This window comes from Pholcus phalangioides, unplaced genomic scaffold, assembly GCF_987345545.1.
Source record: "Pholcus phalangioides strain wild (caught in Gottingen) unplaced genomic scaffold, Ppha-v1.0 ptg000017l_1, whole genome shotgun sequence".
Taxonomy (NCBI): domain Eukaryota; kingdom Metazoa; phylum Arthropoda; class Arachnida; order Araneae; family Pholcidae; genus Pholcus; species Pholcus phalangioides.
In genome coordinates, this window is record NW_028301610.1 from 46,252,165 (window position 1) to 46,262,190 (window position 10,026).

The 10,026-nt window shown below is 45.4% G+C and overlaps 60 non-coding genes across 60 annotated transcripts; all 60 read left to right on the forward strand.

Moving 5' to 3' along the window:
- The first annotated feature begins 51 nt into the window (after positions 1 to 51).
- On the forward strand, positions 52 to 124 carry TRNAR-UCU (transfer RNA arginine (anticodon UCU)). The gene has a single exon. It is a non-coding gene; the product is annotated as a tRNA-Arg (tRNA).
- A 90-nt stretch (positions 125 to 214) lies between these two features.
- TRNAR-UCU (transfer RNA arginine (anticodon UCU)) lies at positions 215 to 287 on the forward strand. The gene has a single exon. It is a non-coding gene; the product is annotated as a tRNA-Arg (tRNA).
- A 240-nt stretch (positions 288 to 527) lies between these two features.
- TRNAR-UCU (transfer RNA arginine (anticodon UCU)) lies at positions 528 to 600 on the forward strand. Its single transcript has one exon. It is a non-coding gene; the product is annotated as a tRNA-Arg (tRNA).
- Positions 601 to 690: 90 nt separating this feature from the next.
- TRNAR-UCU (transfer RNA arginine (anticodon UCU)) lies at positions 691 to 763 on the forward strand. Its single transcript has one exon. It is a non-coding gene; the product is annotated as a tRNA-Arg (tRNA).
- A 90-nt stretch (positions 764 to 853) lies between these two features.
- TRNAR-UCU (transfer RNA arginine (anticodon UCU)) lies at positions 854 to 926 on the forward strand. Its single transcript has one exon. It is a non-coding gene; the product is annotated as a tRNA-Arg (tRNA).
- A 90-nt stretch (positions 927 to 1,016) lies between these two features.
- On the forward strand, positions 1,017 to 1,089 carry TRNAR-UCU (transfer RNA arginine (anticodon UCU)). Its single transcript has one exon. It is a non-coding gene; the product is annotated as a tRNA-Arg (tRNA).
- A 90-nt stretch (positions 1,090 to 1,179) lies between these two features.
- Positions 1,180 to 1,252, forward strand: TRNAT-UGU (transfer RNA threonine (anticodon UGU)). The gene has a single exon. It is a non-coding gene; the product is annotated as a tRNA-Thr (tRNA).
- Positions 1,253 to 1,342: 90 nt separating this feature from the next.
- TRNAR-UCU (transfer RNA arginine (anticodon UCU)) lies at positions 1,343 to 1,415 on the forward strand. Its single transcript has one exon. It is a non-coding gene; the product is annotated as a tRNA-Arg (tRNA).
- A 90-nt stretch (positions 1,416 to 1,505) lies between these two features.
- Positions 1,506 to 1,578, forward strand: TRNAR-UCU (transfer RNA arginine (anticodon UCU)). The gene has a single exon. It is a non-coding gene; the product is annotated as a tRNA-Arg (tRNA).
- Positions 1,579 to 1,668: 90 nt separating this feature from the next.
- Positions 1,669 to 1,741, forward strand: TRNAR-UCU (transfer RNA arginine (anticodon UCU)). Its single transcript has one exon. It is a non-coding gene; the product is annotated as a tRNA-Arg (tRNA).
- A 90-nt stretch (positions 1,742 to 1,831) lies between these two features.
- On the forward strand, positions 1,832 to 1,904 carry TRNAR-UCU (transfer RNA arginine (anticodon UCU)). The gene has a single exon. It is a non-coding gene; the product is annotated as a tRNA-Arg (tRNA).
- Positions 1,905 to 1,994: 90 nt separating this feature from the next.
- Positions 1,995 to 2,067, forward strand: TRNAR-UCU (transfer RNA arginine (anticodon UCU)). The gene has a single exon. It is a non-coding gene; the product is annotated as a tRNA-Arg (tRNA).
- Positions 2,068 to 2,157: 90 nt separating this feature from the next.
- Positions 2,158 to 2,230, forward strand: TRNAR-UCU (transfer RNA arginine (anticodon UCU)). The gene has a single exon. It is a non-coding gene; the product is annotated as a tRNA-Arg (tRNA).
- Positions 2,231 to 2,323: 93 nt separating this feature from the next.
- TRNAR-UCU (transfer RNA arginine (anticodon UCU)) lies at positions 2,324 to 2,396 on the forward strand. The gene has a single exon. It is a non-coding gene; the product is annotated as a tRNA-Arg (tRNA).
- A 90-nt stretch (positions 2,397 to 2,486) lies between these two features.
- On the forward strand, positions 2,487 to 2,559 carry TRNAR-UCU (transfer RNA arginine (anticodon UCU)). Its single transcript has one exon. It is a non-coding gene; the product is annotated as a tRNA-Arg (tRNA).
- Positions 2,560 to 2,649: 90 nt separating this feature from the next.
- TRNAR-UCU (transfer RNA arginine (anticodon UCU)) lies at positions 2,650 to 2,722 on the forward strand. Its single transcript has one exon. It is a non-coding gene; the product is annotated as a tRNA-Arg (tRNA).
- A 90-nt stretch (positions 2,723 to 2,812) lies between these two features.
- TRNAR-UCU (transfer RNA arginine (anticodon UCU)) lies at positions 2,813 to 2,885 on the forward strand. Its single transcript has one exon. It is a non-coding gene; the product is annotated as a tRNA-Arg (tRNA).
- Positions 2,886 to 2,975: 90 nt separating this feature from the next.
- On the forward strand, positions 2,976 to 3,048 carry TRNAR-UCU (transfer RNA arginine (anticodon UCU)). The gene has a single exon. It is a non-coding gene; the product is annotated as a tRNA-Arg (tRNA).
- An 84-nt stretch (positions 3,049 to 3,132) lies between these two features.
- Positions 3,133 to 3,205, forward strand: TRNAR-UCU (transfer RNA arginine (anticodon UCU)). The gene has a single exon. It is a non-coding gene; the product is annotated as a tRNA-Arg (tRNA).
- Positions 3,206 to 3,292: 87 nt separating this feature from the next.
- TRNAR-UCU (transfer RNA arginine (anticodon UCU)) lies at positions 3,293 to 3,365 on the forward strand. Its single transcript has one exon. It is a non-coding gene; the product is annotated as a tRNA-Arg (tRNA).
- An 84-nt stretch (positions 3,366 to 3,449) lies between these two features.
- On the forward strand, positions 3,450 to 3,522 carry TRNAR-UCU (transfer RNA arginine (anticodon UCU)). Its single transcript has one exon. It is a non-coding gene; the product is annotated as a tRNA-Arg (tRNA).
- An 89-nt stretch (positions 3,523 to 3,611) lies between these two features.
- Positions 3,612 to 3,684, forward strand: TRNAR-UCU (transfer RNA arginine (anticodon UCU)). Its single transcript has one exon. It is a non-coding gene; the product is annotated as a tRNA-Arg (tRNA).
- Positions 3,685 to 3,768: 84 nt separating this feature from the next.
- On the forward strand, positions 3,769 to 3,841 carry TRNAR-UCU (transfer RNA arginine (anticodon UCU)). The gene has a single exon. It is a non-coding gene; the product is annotated as a tRNA-Arg (tRNA).
- Positions 3,842 to 3,931: 90 nt separating this feature from the next.
- Positions 3,932 to 4,004, forward strand: TRNAR-UCU (transfer RNA arginine (anticodon UCU)). The gene has a single exon. It is a non-coding gene; the product is annotated as a tRNA-Arg (tRNA).
- Positions 4,005 to 4,094: 90 nt separating this feature from the next.
- Positions 4,095 to 4,167, forward strand: TRNAR-UCU (transfer RNA arginine (anticodon UCU)). The gene has a single exon. It is a non-coding gene; the product is annotated as a tRNA-Arg (tRNA).
- A 90-nt stretch (positions 4,168 to 4,257) lies between these two features.
- Positions 4,258 to 4,330, forward strand: TRNAR-UCU (transfer RNA arginine (anticodon UCU)). The gene has a single exon. It is a non-coding gene; the product is annotated as a tRNA-Arg (tRNA).
- Positions 4,331 to 4,414: 84 nt separating this feature from the next.
- On the forward strand, positions 4,415 to 4,487 carry TRNAR-UCU (transfer RNA arginine (anticodon UCU)). Its single transcript has one exon. It is a non-coding gene; the product is annotated as a tRNA-Arg (tRNA).
- A 90-nt stretch (positions 4,488 to 4,577) lies between these two features.
- Positions 4,578 to 4,650, forward strand: TRNAR-UCU (transfer RNA arginine (anticodon UCU)). The gene has a single exon. It is a non-coding gene; the product is annotated as a tRNA-Arg (tRNA).
- Positions 4,651 to 4,734: 84 nt separating this feature from the next.
- TRNAR-UCU (transfer RNA arginine (anticodon UCU)) lies at positions 4,735 to 4,807 on the forward strand. The gene has a single exon. It is a non-coding gene; the product is annotated as a tRNA-Arg (tRNA).
- A 90-nt stretch (positions 4,808 to 4,897) lies between these two features.
- TRNAR-UCU (transfer RNA arginine (anticodon UCU)) lies at positions 4,898 to 4,970 on the forward strand. Its single transcript has one exon. It is a non-coding gene; the product is annotated as a tRNA-Arg (tRNA).
- Positions 4,971 to 5,054: 84 nt separating this feature from the next.
- TRNAR-UCU (transfer RNA arginine (anticodon UCU)) lies at positions 5,055 to 5,127 on the forward strand. Its single transcript has one exon. It is a non-coding gene; the product is annotated as a tRNA-Arg (tRNA).
- A 90-nt stretch (positions 5,128 to 5,217) lies between these two features.
- Positions 5,218 to 5,290, forward strand: TRNAR-UCU (transfer RNA arginine (anticodon UCU)). The gene has a single exon. It is a non-coding gene; the product is annotated as a tRNA-Arg (tRNA).
- An 84-nt stretch (positions 5,291 to 5,374) lies between these two features.
- On the forward strand, positions 5,375 to 5,447 carry TRNAR-UCU (transfer RNA arginine (anticodon UCU)). The gene has a single exon. It is a non-coding gene; the product is annotated as a tRNA-Arg (tRNA).
- A 90-nt stretch (positions 5,448 to 5,537) lies between these two features.
- On the forward strand, positions 5,538 to 5,610 carry TRNAR-UCU (transfer RNA arginine (anticodon UCU)). The gene has a single exon. It is a non-coding gene; the product is annotated as a tRNA-Arg (tRNA).
- Positions 5,611 to 5,864: 254 nt separating this feature from the next.
- TRNAR-UCU (transfer RNA arginine (anticodon UCU)) lies at positions 5,865 to 5,938 on the forward strand. Its single transcript has one exon. It is a non-coding gene; the product is annotated as a tRNA-Arg (tRNA).
- Positions 5,939 to 6,028: 90 nt separating this feature from the next.
- Positions 6,029 to 6,101, forward strand: TRNAR-UCU (transfer RNA arginine (anticodon UCU)). The gene has a single exon. It is a non-coding gene; the product is annotated as a tRNA-Arg (tRNA).
- Positions 6,102 to 6,183: 82 nt separating this feature from the next.
- On the forward strand, positions 6,184 to 6,256 carry TRNAR-UCU (transfer RNA arginine (anticodon UCU)). The gene has a single exon. It is a non-coding gene; the product is annotated as a tRNA-Arg (tRNA).
- Positions 6,257 to 6,338: 82 nt separating this feature from the next.
- On the forward strand, positions 6,339 to 6,411 carry TRNAR-UCU (transfer RNA arginine (anticodon UCU)). The gene has a single exon. It is a non-coding gene; the product is annotated as a tRNA-Arg (tRNA).
- Positions 6,412 to 6,495: 84 nt separating this feature from the next.
- Positions 6,496 to 6,568, forward strand: TRNAR-UCU (transfer RNA arginine (anticodon UCU)). The gene has a single exon. It is a non-coding gene; the product is annotated as a tRNA-Arg (tRNA).
- Positions 6,569 to 6,658: 90 nt separating this feature from the next.
- Positions 6,659 to 6,731, forward strand: TRNAR-UCU (transfer RNA arginine (anticodon UCU)). Its single transcript has one exon. It is a non-coding gene; the product is annotated as a tRNA-Arg (tRNA).
- Positions 6,732 to 6,824: 93 nt separating this feature from the next.
- Positions 6,825 to 6,898, forward strand: TRNAR-UCU (transfer RNA arginine (anticodon UCU)). Its single transcript has one exon. It is a non-coding gene; the product is annotated as a tRNA-Arg (tRNA).
- Positions 6,899 to 6,988: 90 nt separating this feature from the next.
- On the forward strand, positions 6,989 to 7,061 carry TRNAR-UCU (transfer RNA arginine (anticodon UCU)). Its single transcript has one exon. It is a non-coding gene; the product is annotated as a tRNA-Arg (tRNA).
- A 90-nt stretch (positions 7,062 to 7,151) lies between these two features.
- Positions 7,152 to 7,224, forward strand: TRNAR-UCU (transfer RNA arginine (anticodon UCU)). The gene has a single exon. It is a non-coding gene; the product is annotated as a tRNA-Arg (tRNA).
- An 84-nt stretch (positions 7,225 to 7,308) lies between these two features.
- Positions 7,309 to 7,387, forward strand: TRNAR-UCU (transfer RNA arginine (anticodon UCU)). Its single transcript has one exon. It is a non-coding gene; the product is annotated as a tRNA-Arg (tRNA).
- Positions 7,388 to 7,478: 91 nt separating this feature from the next.
- On the forward strand, positions 7,479 to 7,551 carry TRNAT-UGU (transfer RNA threonine (anticodon UGU)). The gene has a single exon. It is a non-coding gene; the product is annotated as a tRNA-Thr (tRNA).
- Positions 7,552 to 7,635: 84 nt separating this feature from the next.
- On the forward strand, positions 7,636 to 7,714 carry TRNAR-UCU (transfer RNA arginine (anticodon UCU)). Its single transcript has one exon. It is a non-coding gene; the product is annotated as a tRNA-Arg (tRNA).
- A 91-nt stretch (positions 7,715 to 7,805) lies between these two features.
- Positions 7,806 to 7,878, forward strand: TRNAT-UGU (transfer RNA threonine (anticodon UGU)). Its single transcript has one exon. It is a non-coding gene; the product is annotated as a tRNA-Thr (tRNA).
- An 84-nt stretch (positions 7,879 to 7,962) lies between these two features.
- On the forward strand, positions 7,963 to 8,041 carry TRNAR-UCU (transfer RNA arginine (anticodon UCU)). The gene has a single exon. It is a non-coding gene; the product is annotated as a tRNA-Arg (tRNA).
- Positions 8,042 to 8,132: 91 nt separating this feature from the next.
- On the forward strand, positions 8,133 to 8,206 carry TRNAR-UCU (transfer RNA arginine (anticodon UCU)). The gene has a single exon. It is a non-coding gene; the product is annotated as a tRNA-Arg (tRNA).
- A 90-nt stretch (positions 8,207 to 8,296) lies between these two features.
- TRNAR-UCU (transfer RNA arginine (anticodon UCU)) lies at positions 8,297 to 8,369 on the forward strand. The gene has a single exon. It is a non-coding gene; the product is annotated as a tRNA-Arg (tRNA).
- Positions 8,370 to 8,451: 82 nt separating this feature from the next.
- TRNAR-UCU (transfer RNA arginine (anticodon UCU)) lies at positions 8,452 to 8,524 on the forward strand. The gene has a single exon. It is a non-coding gene; the product is annotated as a tRNA-Arg (tRNA).
- An 82-nt stretch (positions 8,525 to 8,606) lies between these two features.
- Positions 8,607 to 8,679, forward strand: TRNAR-UCU (transfer RNA arginine (anticodon UCU)). Its single transcript has one exon. It is a non-coding gene; the product is annotated as a tRNA-Arg (tRNA).
- Positions 8,680 to 8,763: 84 nt separating this feature from the next.
- TRNAR-UCU (transfer RNA arginine (anticodon UCU)) lies at positions 8,764 to 8,836 on the forward strand. Its single transcript has one exon. It is a non-coding gene; the product is annotated as a tRNA-Arg (tRNA).
- Positions 8,837 to 8,926: 90 nt separating this feature from the next.
- TRNAR-UCU (transfer RNA arginine (anticodon UCU)) lies at positions 8,927 to 8,999 on the forward strand. The gene has a single exon. It is a non-coding gene; the product is annotated as a tRNA-Arg (tRNA).
- A 90-nt stretch (positions 9,000 to 9,089) lies between these two features.
- On the forward strand, positions 9,090 to 9,162 carry TRNAR-UCU (transfer RNA arginine (anticodon UCU)). The gene has a single exon. It is a non-coding gene; the product is annotated as a tRNA-Arg (tRNA).
- A 93-nt stretch (positions 9,163 to 9,255) lies between these two features.
- TRNAR-UCU (transfer RNA arginine (anticodon UCU)) lies at positions 9,256 to 9,329 on the forward strand. Its single transcript has one exon. It is a non-coding gene; the product is annotated as a tRNA-Arg (tRNA).
- A 90-nt stretch (positions 9,330 to 9,419) lies between these two features.
- Positions 9,420 to 9,492, forward strand: TRNAR-UCU (transfer RNA arginine (anticodon UCU)). Its single transcript has one exon. It is a non-coding gene; the product is annotated as a tRNA-Arg (tRNA).
- A 90-nt stretch (positions 9,493 to 9,582) lies between these two features.
- TRNAR-UCU (transfer RNA arginine (anticodon UCU)) lies at positions 9,583 to 9,655 on the forward strand. The gene has a single exon. It is a non-coding gene; the product is annotated as a tRNA-Arg (tRNA).
- An 84-nt stretch (positions 9,656 to 9,739) lies between these two features.
- Positions 9,740 to 9,818, forward strand: TRNAR-UCU (transfer RNA arginine (anticodon UCU)). Its single transcript has one exon. It is a non-coding gene; the product is annotated as a tRNA-Arg (tRNA).
- Positions 9,819 to 9,909: 91 nt separating this feature from the next.
- Positions 9,910 to 9,982, forward strand: TRNAT-UGU (transfer RNA threonine (anticodon UGU)). The gene has a single exon. It is a non-coding gene; the product is annotated as a tRNA-Thr (tRNA).
- Positions 9,983 to 10,026: the final 44 nt, after the last annotated feature.

The window sequence follows — 10,026 nt, forward strand, 5'->3', positions numbered from 1 at the left end:
TGTTTTGTTGTGGGCCTTTCCAAGAAATTACGGAAAAAACGGTGCGTTAGTGTCTCTGTAGCGCAGTGGATAGCGCGTTGGACTTCTAATGCAAAGGTCCCGGGTTCGAATCCCGGCAGAGATGTTAGAGTTGATAGCAAAGTGTAATTCGTTGCAATGTTGTTGTTTTGTTGTGGGCCTTTCCAAGAAATTACGGAAAAAACGCTACGTTAGTGTCTTTATAGCGCAGTGGATAGCGCGTTGGACTTCTAATGCAAAGGTCCCGGGTTCGAATCCCGGCAGAGATGTTAGAGTTGATAGCAAAGTGTAATTCGTTGCGCTGTTGTTGTTTTGTTGTGGGCCTTTCCAAGAAATTACGGAAAAAACGCTGCGTTAGTGTCTCTGTAGCGCAGTGGATAGCGCGTTGGACTTCTAATCCAAAGGTCCCGGCAGAGATGTTAGAGTTGATAGCAAAGTGTAATTCGTTACGTTGTTGTTGTTTTGTTTTGGGCCTTTCCAAGAAATTACGGAAAAAACGCTGCGTTAGTGTCTCTGTAGCGCAGTGGATATCGCGTTGGACTTCTAATCCAAAGGTCCTGGGTTCGAATCGCGGCGGAGATGCTAGAGTTGATAGCAAAGTGTAATTCGTTGCGTTGTTGTTGTTTTGTTGTGGGCCTTTCCAAGAAATTACGGAAAAAACGGTGCGTTAGTGTCTCTGTAGCGCAGTGGATAGCGCGTTGGACTTCTAATCCAAAGGTCCCGGGTTCGAATCCCGGCAGAGATGTTAGAGTTGATAGCAAAGTGTAATTCGTTGCGTTGTTGTTGTTTCGTTGTGAGCATTTCCAAGAAATTACGGAAAAAACGCTGCGTTAGTGTCTCTGTAGCGCAGTGGATAGCGCGTTGGACTTCTAATCCAAAGGTCCCGGGTTCGAACCCCGGCAGAGATGTTAGAGCTGATAGCAAAGTGTTATTCGTTGCAATGTTGTTGTTTTGTTGTGGGCCTTTCCAAGAAATTACGGAAAAAACGCTACGTTAGTGTCTTTGTAGCGCAGTGGATAGCGCGTTGGACTTCTCATCTAAAGGTCCTGGGTTCGAATCCCGGCACTGATGTTAGAGTTGATAGCAAAGTGTAATTCGTTGCGTTGTTGTTGTTTTGTTGTGGGCCTTTCCAAGAAATTACGGAAAAAACGGTGCGTTAGTGTCTCTGTAGCGCAGTGGATAGCGCGTTGGACTTGTAATTCAAAGGTCCCGGGTTCGAATCCCGGCAGAGATGTTAGAGTTGATAGCAAAGTGTAATTCGTTGCGTTGTTGTTGTTTTGTTGTGGGCCTTTCCAAGAAATTACGGAAAAAACGTTGCGTTAGTGTCTGTGTAGCGCAGTGGATAGCGCGTTGGACTTCTAATCCAAAGGTCCCGGGTTCGAATCGCGGCAGAGATGTTAGAGTTGATAGCAAAGTGTAATACGTTGCGTTGTTGTTGTTTTGTGGTGGGCCTTTCCAAGAAATTACGGAAAAAACGTTGCGTAAGTGTCTCTGTAGCGCAACGGATAGCGCGTTGGACTTCTAATCCAAAGGTCCCGGGTTCGAATCCCGGCAGAGATGTTAGAGTTGATAGCAAATTGTAATTCGTTGCGTTGTTGTTGTTTTGTTGTGGGCCTTTCCAAGAAATTACGGAAAAAACGTTGCGTTAGTGTCTCTGTAGCGCAGTGGATAACGCGTTGGACTTCTAATCCAAAGGTCCCGGGTTCGAATCCCGGCAGAGATGTTAGAGTTGATAGCAAAGTGTAATTCGTTGCGTTGTTGTTGTTTTGTTGTGGGCCTTTCCAAGAAATTACGGAAAAAACGTTGCGTTAGTGTCTCTGTAGCGCAGTGGATAACGCGTTGGACATCTAATCCAAAGGTCCCGGGTTCGAATGCCGGGTGAGATGTTAGAGTTGATAGCAAAGTGTAATTCGTTGCGTTGTTGTTGTTTTGTTGTGGGCCTTTCCAAGAAATTACGGAAAAAACGTTGCGTTAGTGTCTCTGTAGCGCAGTGGATAGCGCGTTGGACTTCTAATCCAAAGGTCCCGGGTTCGAATCCCGGCAGAGATGTTAGAGTTGATAGCAAAGTGTAATTCGTTGCGTTGTTGTTGTTTAGTTGTGGGCCTTTCCAAGAAATTACGGAAAAAACGTTGCGTTAGTGTCTGTGTAGCGCAGTGGATAACGCGTTGGACTTCTAATCCAAAGGTCCCGGGTTCGAATCCCGGCAGAGATGTTAGAGTTGATAGCAAAGTGTAATTCGTTGCGTTGTTGTTGTTGTTTTGTTGTGGGCCTTTCCAAGAAATTACGGAAAAAACGTTGCGTTAGTGTCTCTGTAGCGCAGTGGATAACGCGTTGGACTTCTAATCCAAAGGTCCCGGGTTCGAATCCCGGCAGAGATGTTAGAGTTGATAGCAAAGTGTAATTCGTTGCGTTGTTGTTGTTTTGTTGTGGGCCTTTCCAAGAAATTACGGAAAAAACGTTGCGTTAGTGTCTCTGTAGCGCAGTGGATAGCGCGTTGGACTTCTAATCCAAAGGTCCCGGGTTCGAATCCCGGCAGAGATGTTAGTGTTGATAGCAAAGTGTAATTCGTTGCGTTGTTGTTGTTTTGTTGTGGGCCTTTCCAAGAAATTACGGAAAAAACGTTGCATTAGTGTCTCTGTAGCGCAGTGGATAGCGCGTTGGACTTCTAATCCAAAGGTCCCGGGTTCGAATCCCGGCAGAGATGTTAGAGTTGATAGCAAAGTGTAATTCGTTGCGTTGTTGTTGTTTTGTTGTGGGCCTTTCCAAGAAATTACGGAAAAAACGTTGCGTTAGTGTCTCTGTAGCGCAGTGGATAACGCGTTGGACTTCTAATCCAAAGGTCCCGGGTTCGAATCCCGGCAGTGATGGTAGAGTTGATAGCGAAGTGTAATTCGTTGCAATGTTGTAGTTTTGTTGTGGGCCTTTCCAAGAAATTACGGAAAAAACGTTGCGTTAGTGTCTCTGTAGCGCAGTGGATAGCGCGTTGGACTTCTAATCCAAAGGTCCCGGGTTCGAATCCCGGCAGTGATGGTAGAGTTGATAGCGAAGTGTAATTCGTTGTAGTGTTTTGTTGTGGGCCTTTCCAAGAAATTACGGAAAAAACGATGCATTAGTGTCTCTGTAGCGCAGTGGATAGCGCGTTGGACTTCTAATCCAAAGGTCACGGGTTCGAATCCCGGCAGAGATGTTAGAGTTGACAGCAAATAGTAATTCGTTGCGTTGTTGTTTTGTTGTGGGCCTTTCCAAGAAATTACGGAAAAAACGATGCATTAGTGTCTCTGTAGCGCAGTGGATAGCGCGTTGGACTTCTAATCCAAAGGTCCCGGGTTCGAATCCCGGCAGTGATGGTACAGTTGATAGCAAAGTGTAATTCGTTGTAGTGTTTTGTTGTGGGCCTTTCCAAGAAATTACGGAAAAAACGATGCATTAGTGTCTCTGTAGCGCAGTGGATAGCGCGTTGGACTTCTAATCCAAAGGTCACGGGTTCGAATCCCGGCAGAGATGTTAGAGTTGATAGCAAAGTGTAATCCGTTCGTTGTTGTTGTTTTGTTGTGGGCCTTTCCAAGAAATTACGGAAAAAACGATGCATTAGTGTCTCTGTAGCGCAGTGGATAGCGCGTTGGACTTCTAATCCAAAGGTCCCGGGTTCGAATCCCGGCAGTGATGGTAGAGTTGATAGCAAAGTGTAATTCGTTGTAGTGTTTTGTTGTGGGCCTTTCCAAGAAATTACGGAAAAAATGTTGCGTTAGTGTCTCTGTAGCGCAGTGGATAACGCGTTGGACTTCTAATCCAAAGGTCCCGGGTTCGAATCCCGGCAGAGATGTTAGAGTTGATAGCAAAGTGTAATTCGTTGCGTTGTTGTTGTTTTGTTGTGGGCCTTTCCAAGAAATTACGGAAAAAACGTTGCGTTAGTGTCTCTGTAGCGCAGTGGATAGCGCGTTGGACTTCTAATCCAAAGATCCCGGGTTCGAATCCCGGCAGAGATGTTCGAGTTGATAGCAAAGTGTAATTCGTTGCGTTGTTGTTGTTTTGTTGTGGGCCTTTCCAAGAAATTACGGAAAAAACGTTGCGTTAGTGTCTCTGTAGCGCAGTGGATAACGCGTTGGACTTCTAATCCAAAGGTCCCGTGTTCGAATCCCGGCAGTGATGGTAGAGTTGATAGCGAAGTGTAATTCGTTGCAATGTTGTTGTTTTGTTGTGGGCCTTTCCAAGAAATTACGGAAAAAACGTTGCGTTAGTGTCTCTGTAGCGCAGTGGATAGCGCGTTGGACTTCTAATCCAAAGGTCCCGGGTTCGAATCCCGGCAGTGATGGTAGAGTTGATAGCGAAGTGTAATTCGTTGTAGTGTTTTGTTGTGGGCCTTTCCAAGAAATTACGGAAAAAACGTTGCGTTAGTGTCTCTGTAGCGCAGTGGATAACGCGTTGGACTTCTAATCCAAAGGTCCCGGGTTCGAATCCCGGCAGTGATGGTAGAGTTGATAGCGAAGTGTAATTCGTTGCAATGTTGTTGTTTTGTTGTGGGCCTTTCCAAGAAATTACGGAAAAAACGTTGCGTTAGTGTCTCTGTAGCGCAGTGGATAGCGCGTTGGACTTCTAATCCAAAGGTCCCGGGTTCGAATCCCGGCAGTGATGGTAGAGTTGATAGCGAAGTGTAATTCGTTGTAGTGTTTTGTTGTGGGCCTTTCCAAGAAATTACGGAAAAAACGATGCATTAGTGTCTCTGTAGCGCAGTGGATAGCGCGTTGGACTTCTAATCCAAAGGTCACGGGTTCGAATCCCGGCAGAGATGTTAGAGGTGATAGCAAATAGTAATTCGTTGCGTTGTTGTTGTTTTGTTGTGGGCCTTTCCAAGAAATTACGGAAAAAACGATGCATTAGTGTCTCTGTAGCGCAGTGGATAGCGCGTTGGACTTCTAATCCAAAGGTCCCGGGTTCGAATCCCGGCAGTGATGGTAGAGTTGATAGCAAAGTGTAATTCGTTGTAGTGTTTTGTTGTGGGCCTTTCCAAGAAATTACGGAAAAAACGATGCATTAGTGTCTCTGTAGCGCAGTGGATAGCGCGTTGGACTTCTAATCCAAAGGTCACGGGTTCGAATCCCGGCAGAGATGTTAGAGTTGATAGCAAAGTGTAATTCGTTGCGTTGTTGTTGTTTTGTTGTGGGCCTTTCCAAGAAATTACGGAAAAAACGATGCATTAGTGTCTCTGTAGCGCAGTGGATAGCGCGTTGGACTTCTAATCCAAAGGTCCCGGGTTCGAATCCCGGCAGTGATGGTAGAGTTGATAGCAAAGTGTAATTCGTTGTAGTGTTTTGTTGTGGGCCTTTCCAAGAAATTACGGAAAAAACGTTGCATTAGTGTCTCTGTAGCGCAGTGGATAACGCGTTGGACTTCTAATCCAAAGGTCCCGGGTTCGAACCCCGGCAGAGATGTTAGAGTTGATAGCAAAGTGTAATTCGTTGCGATGTTGTTGTTTTGTTGTGGGCCTTTCCAAGAAATTACGGAAAAAATGTTGCGCTAGTGTCTCTGTAGCGCAGTGGATAGCGCGTTGGACTTCTAATCCAAAGGTCCCGGGTTCGAATCCCGGCAGAGATGTTAGAGTTGATAGCAAAGTGTAATTCGTTGCGTTGTTGTTGTTTTGTTGTGGGCCTTTCCAAGAAATTACGAAAAAAAACGCTACGTTAGTGTCTCTGTAGCGCAGCGGATAGCGCGTTAGACTTGTAATTCAAAGGTCCCGCGTTCGAATCCCGGCAGAGATGTTAGAGTTGATAGCAAAGTGTAATTCGTTGCGTTGTTGCTTTTTTGTTGTGGGCCTTTCCAAGAAATTACGGAAAAAACGCTACGTTAGTGTCTCTGTAGCACAGTGGATAACGCGTTGGACTTCTAATCCAAAAGGTCCCGGGTTCGAATCCCGGCAGAGATGTTAGAGTTGATAGCAAAGTGTAATTCGTTGGGTTGTTGTTGTTTTGTTGTGGGCCTTTCCAAGTAATTACGGAAAAAACGCTGCGTTAGTGTCTCTGTAGCGCAGTGGATAGCGCGTTGGACTTCTAATGCAAAGGTCCAGGGTTCGAATCCCGGCGGAGATGTTAGAGTTGATAGCAAAGTGTAATTTGTTGTTGTTTTGTTGTGGGCCTTTCCAAGAAATTACGGAAAAAACGCTGTGTTAGTGTCTCTGTAGCGCAGTGGATAGCGCGTTGGACTTCTAATCCAAAGGTCCAGGGTTCGAATCCCGGCAGAGATGTTAGAATTGATAGCAAAGTGTAATTTGTTGTTGTTTTGTTGTGGGCCTTTCCAAGAAATTACGGAAAAAACGCTGCGTTAGTGTCTCTGTAGCGCAGTGGATAGCGCATTGGACTTCTAATCCAAAGGTCCCGGGTTCGAATCCCGGCAGAGATGTTAGAGTTGATGGCAAAGTGTAATTCGTCGTGTTGTTTTGTTGTGGGCATTTCCAAGAAATTACGGAAAAAACGCTGCGTTAGTGTCTCTGTAGCGCAGTGGATAGCGCGTTGGACTTCTAATCCAAAGGTCCCGGGTTCGAATCCCGGCAGAGATGTTAGAGTTGATAGCAAAGTGTAATTCGTTGCAATGTTGTTGTTTTGTTGTGGGCCTTTCCAATAAATTACGGAAAAAACGCCGCGTTAGTGTCTCTGTAGCGCAGTGGATAGCACGTTGGACTTCTAATCCAAAGGTCCCGGGTTCGAATCCCGGCAGAGATGTTAGAGTTGATAGCAAAGTGTAATTCGTTGCGTTGTTGTTGTTGTTTTGTTGTGGGCCTTTCCAAGAAATTACGGAAAAAACGCTACGTTAGTGTCTCTGTAGCACAGTGGATAACGCGTTGGTCTTCTAATCCGAAAGGTCCCGGGTTCGAATCCCGGCAGAGATGTTAGAGTTGATAGCAAAGTGTAATTCGTTGGGTTGTTGTTGTTTTGTTGTGGGCCTTTCCAAGTAATTACGGAAAAAACGCTGCGTTAGTGTCTCTGTAGCGCAGTGGATAGCGCGTTGGACTTCTAATCCAAAGGTCCTGGGTTCGAATCCCGGCAGAGATGTTAGAGTTGATAGCAAAGTGTAATTCGTTGCAATGTTGTTGTTTTGTTGTGGGCCTTTCCAAGAAATTACGGAAAAAATGTTGCGCTAGTGTCTCTGTAGCGCAGTGGATAGCGCGTTGGACTTCTAATCCAAAGGTCCCGGGTTCGAATCCCGGCAGAGATGTTAGAGTTGATAGCAAAGTGTAATTCGTTGCGTTGTTGTTGTTTTGTTGTGGGCCTTTCCAAGAAATTACGGAAAAAACGCTACGTTAGTGTCTCTGTAGCGCAGTGGATAACGCGTTGGACTTCTAATCTAAAGGTCCTGGGTTCGAATCCCGGCACTGATGTTAGAGTTGATAGCAAAGTGTAATTCGTTGCGTTGTTGTTGTTTTGTTGTGGGCCTTTCCAAGAAATTACGAAAAAAAACGCTACGTTAGTGTCTCTGTAGCGCAGCGGATAGCGCGTTAGACTTGTAATTCAAAGGTCCCGGGTTCGAATCCCGGCAGAGATGTTAGAGTTGATAGCAAAGTGTAATTCGTTGGGTTGTTGTTGTTTTGTTGGGGGCCTTTCCAAGAAATTACGGAAAAAACGCTACGTTAGTGTCTCTGTAGCGCAGTGGATAACGCGTTGGACTTCTAATCTAAAGGTCCTGGGTTCGAATCCCGGCACTGATGTTAGAGTTGATAGCAAAGTGTAATTCGTTGCGTTGTTGTTGTTTTGTTGTGGGCCTTTCCAAGAAATTACGAAAAAAAACGCTACGTTAGTGTCTCTGTAGCGCAGCGGATAGCGCGTTAGACTTGTAATTCAAAGGTCCCGGGTTCGAATCCCGGCAGAGATGTTAGAGTTGATAGCAAAGTGTAATTCGTTGCGTTGTTGTTGTTTTGTTGGGGGCCTTTCCAAGAAATTACGGAAAAAACGCTACGTTAGTGTCTCTGTAGCGCAGTGGATAACGCGTTGGACTTCTAATCTAAAGGTCCTGGGTTCGAATCCCGGCACTGATGTTAGAGTTGATAGCAAAGTGTAATTCGTTGCGTTGTTGTTGTTTTGTTGTGGGCCTTTCCAAGAAATTACGAAAAAAAACGCTACGTTAGTGTCTCTGTAGCACAGTGGATAACGCGTTGGACTTCTAATCCAAAAGGTCCCGGGTTCGAATCCCGGCAGAGATGTTAGAGTTGATAGCAAAGTGTAATTCGTTGGGTTGTTGTTGTTTTGTTGTGGGCCTTTCCAAGTAATTACGGAAAAAACGCTGCGTTAGTGTCTCTGTAGCGCAGTGGATAGCGCGTTGGACTTCTAATGCAAAGGTCCAGGGTTCGAATCCCGGCAGAGATGTTAGAGTTGATAGCAAAGTGTAATTTGTTGTTGTTTTGTTGTGGGCCTTTCCAAGAAATTACGGAAAAAACGCTGTGTTAGTGTCTCTGTAGCGCAGTGGATAGCGCGTTGGACTTCTAATCCAAAGGTCCAGGGTTCGAATCCCGGCAGAGATGTTAGAATTGATAGCAAAGTGTAATTTGTTGTTGTTTTGTTGTGGGCCTTTCCAAGAAATTACGGAAAAAACGCTGCGTTAGTGTCTCTGTAGCGCAGTGGATAGCGCATTGGACTTCTAATCCAAAGGTCCCGGGTTCGAATCCCGGCAGAGATGTTAGAGTTGATGGCAAAGTGTAATTCGTCGTGTTGTTTTGTTGTGGGCATTTCCAAGAAATTACGGAAAAAACGCTGCGTTAGTGTCTCTGTAGCGCAGTGGATAGCGCGTTGGACTTCTAATCCAAAGGTCCCGGGTTCGAATCCCGGCAGAGATGTTAGAGTTGATAGCAAAGTGTAATTCGTTGCGTTGTTGTTGTTTTGTTGTGGGCCTTTCCAAGAAATTACGGAAAAAACGCTACGTTAGTGTCTCTGTAGCACAGTGGATAGCGCATTGGACTTCTAATCCAAAGGTCCCGGGTTCGAATCCCGGCAGAGATGTTAGAGTTGATAGCAAAGTGTAATTCGTTGCAATGTTGTTGTTTTGTTGTGGGCCTTTCCAATAAATTACGGAAAAAACGCCGCGTTAGTGTCTCTGTAGCGCAGTGGATAGCACGTTGGACTTCTAATCCAAAGGTCCCGGGTTCGAATCCCGGCAGAGATGTTAGAGTTGATAGCAAAGTGTAATTCGTTGCGTTGTTGTTGTTGTTTTGTTGTGGGCCTTTCCAAGAAATTACGGAAAAAACGCTACGTTAGTGTCTCTGTAGCACAGTGGATAACGCGTTGGTCTTCTAATCCGAAAGGTCCCGGGTTCGAATCCCGGCAGAGATGTTAGAGTTGATAGCAAAGTGTAATTCGTTGGGTTGTTGTTGTTTTGTTGTGGGCCTTTCCAAGTAATTACGGAAAAAACGCTGCGTTAGTGTCTCTGTAGCGCAGTGGATAGCGCGTTGGACTTCTAATCCAAAGGTCCTGGGTTCGAATCCCGGCAGAGATGTTAGAGTTGATAGCAAAGTGTAATTCGTTGCAATGTTGTTGTTTTGTTGTGGGCCTTTCCAAGAAATTACGGAAAAAATGTTGCGCTAGTGTCTCTGTAGCGCAGTGGATAGCGCGTTGGACTTCTAATCCAAAGGTCCCGGGTTCGAATCCCGGCAGAGATGTTAGAGTTGATAGCAAAGTGTAATTCGTTGCGTTGTTGTTGTTTTGTTGTGGGCCTTTCCAAGAAATTACGGAAAAAACGCTACGTTAGTGTCTCTGTAGCGCAGTGGATAACGCGTTGGACTTCTAATCTAAAGGTCCTGGGTTCGAATCCCGGCACTGATGTTAGAGTTGATAGCAAAGTGTAATTCGTTGCGTTGTTGTTGTTTTGTTGTGGGCCTTTCCAAGAAATTACGAAAAAAAACGCTATGTTAGTGTCTCTGTAGCGCAGCGGATAGCGCGTTAGACTTGTAATTCAAAGGTCCCGGGTTCGAATCCCGGCAGAGATGTTAGAGTTGATAGCAAAGTGTAATTCGTTGCGTTGTTGCTGTTT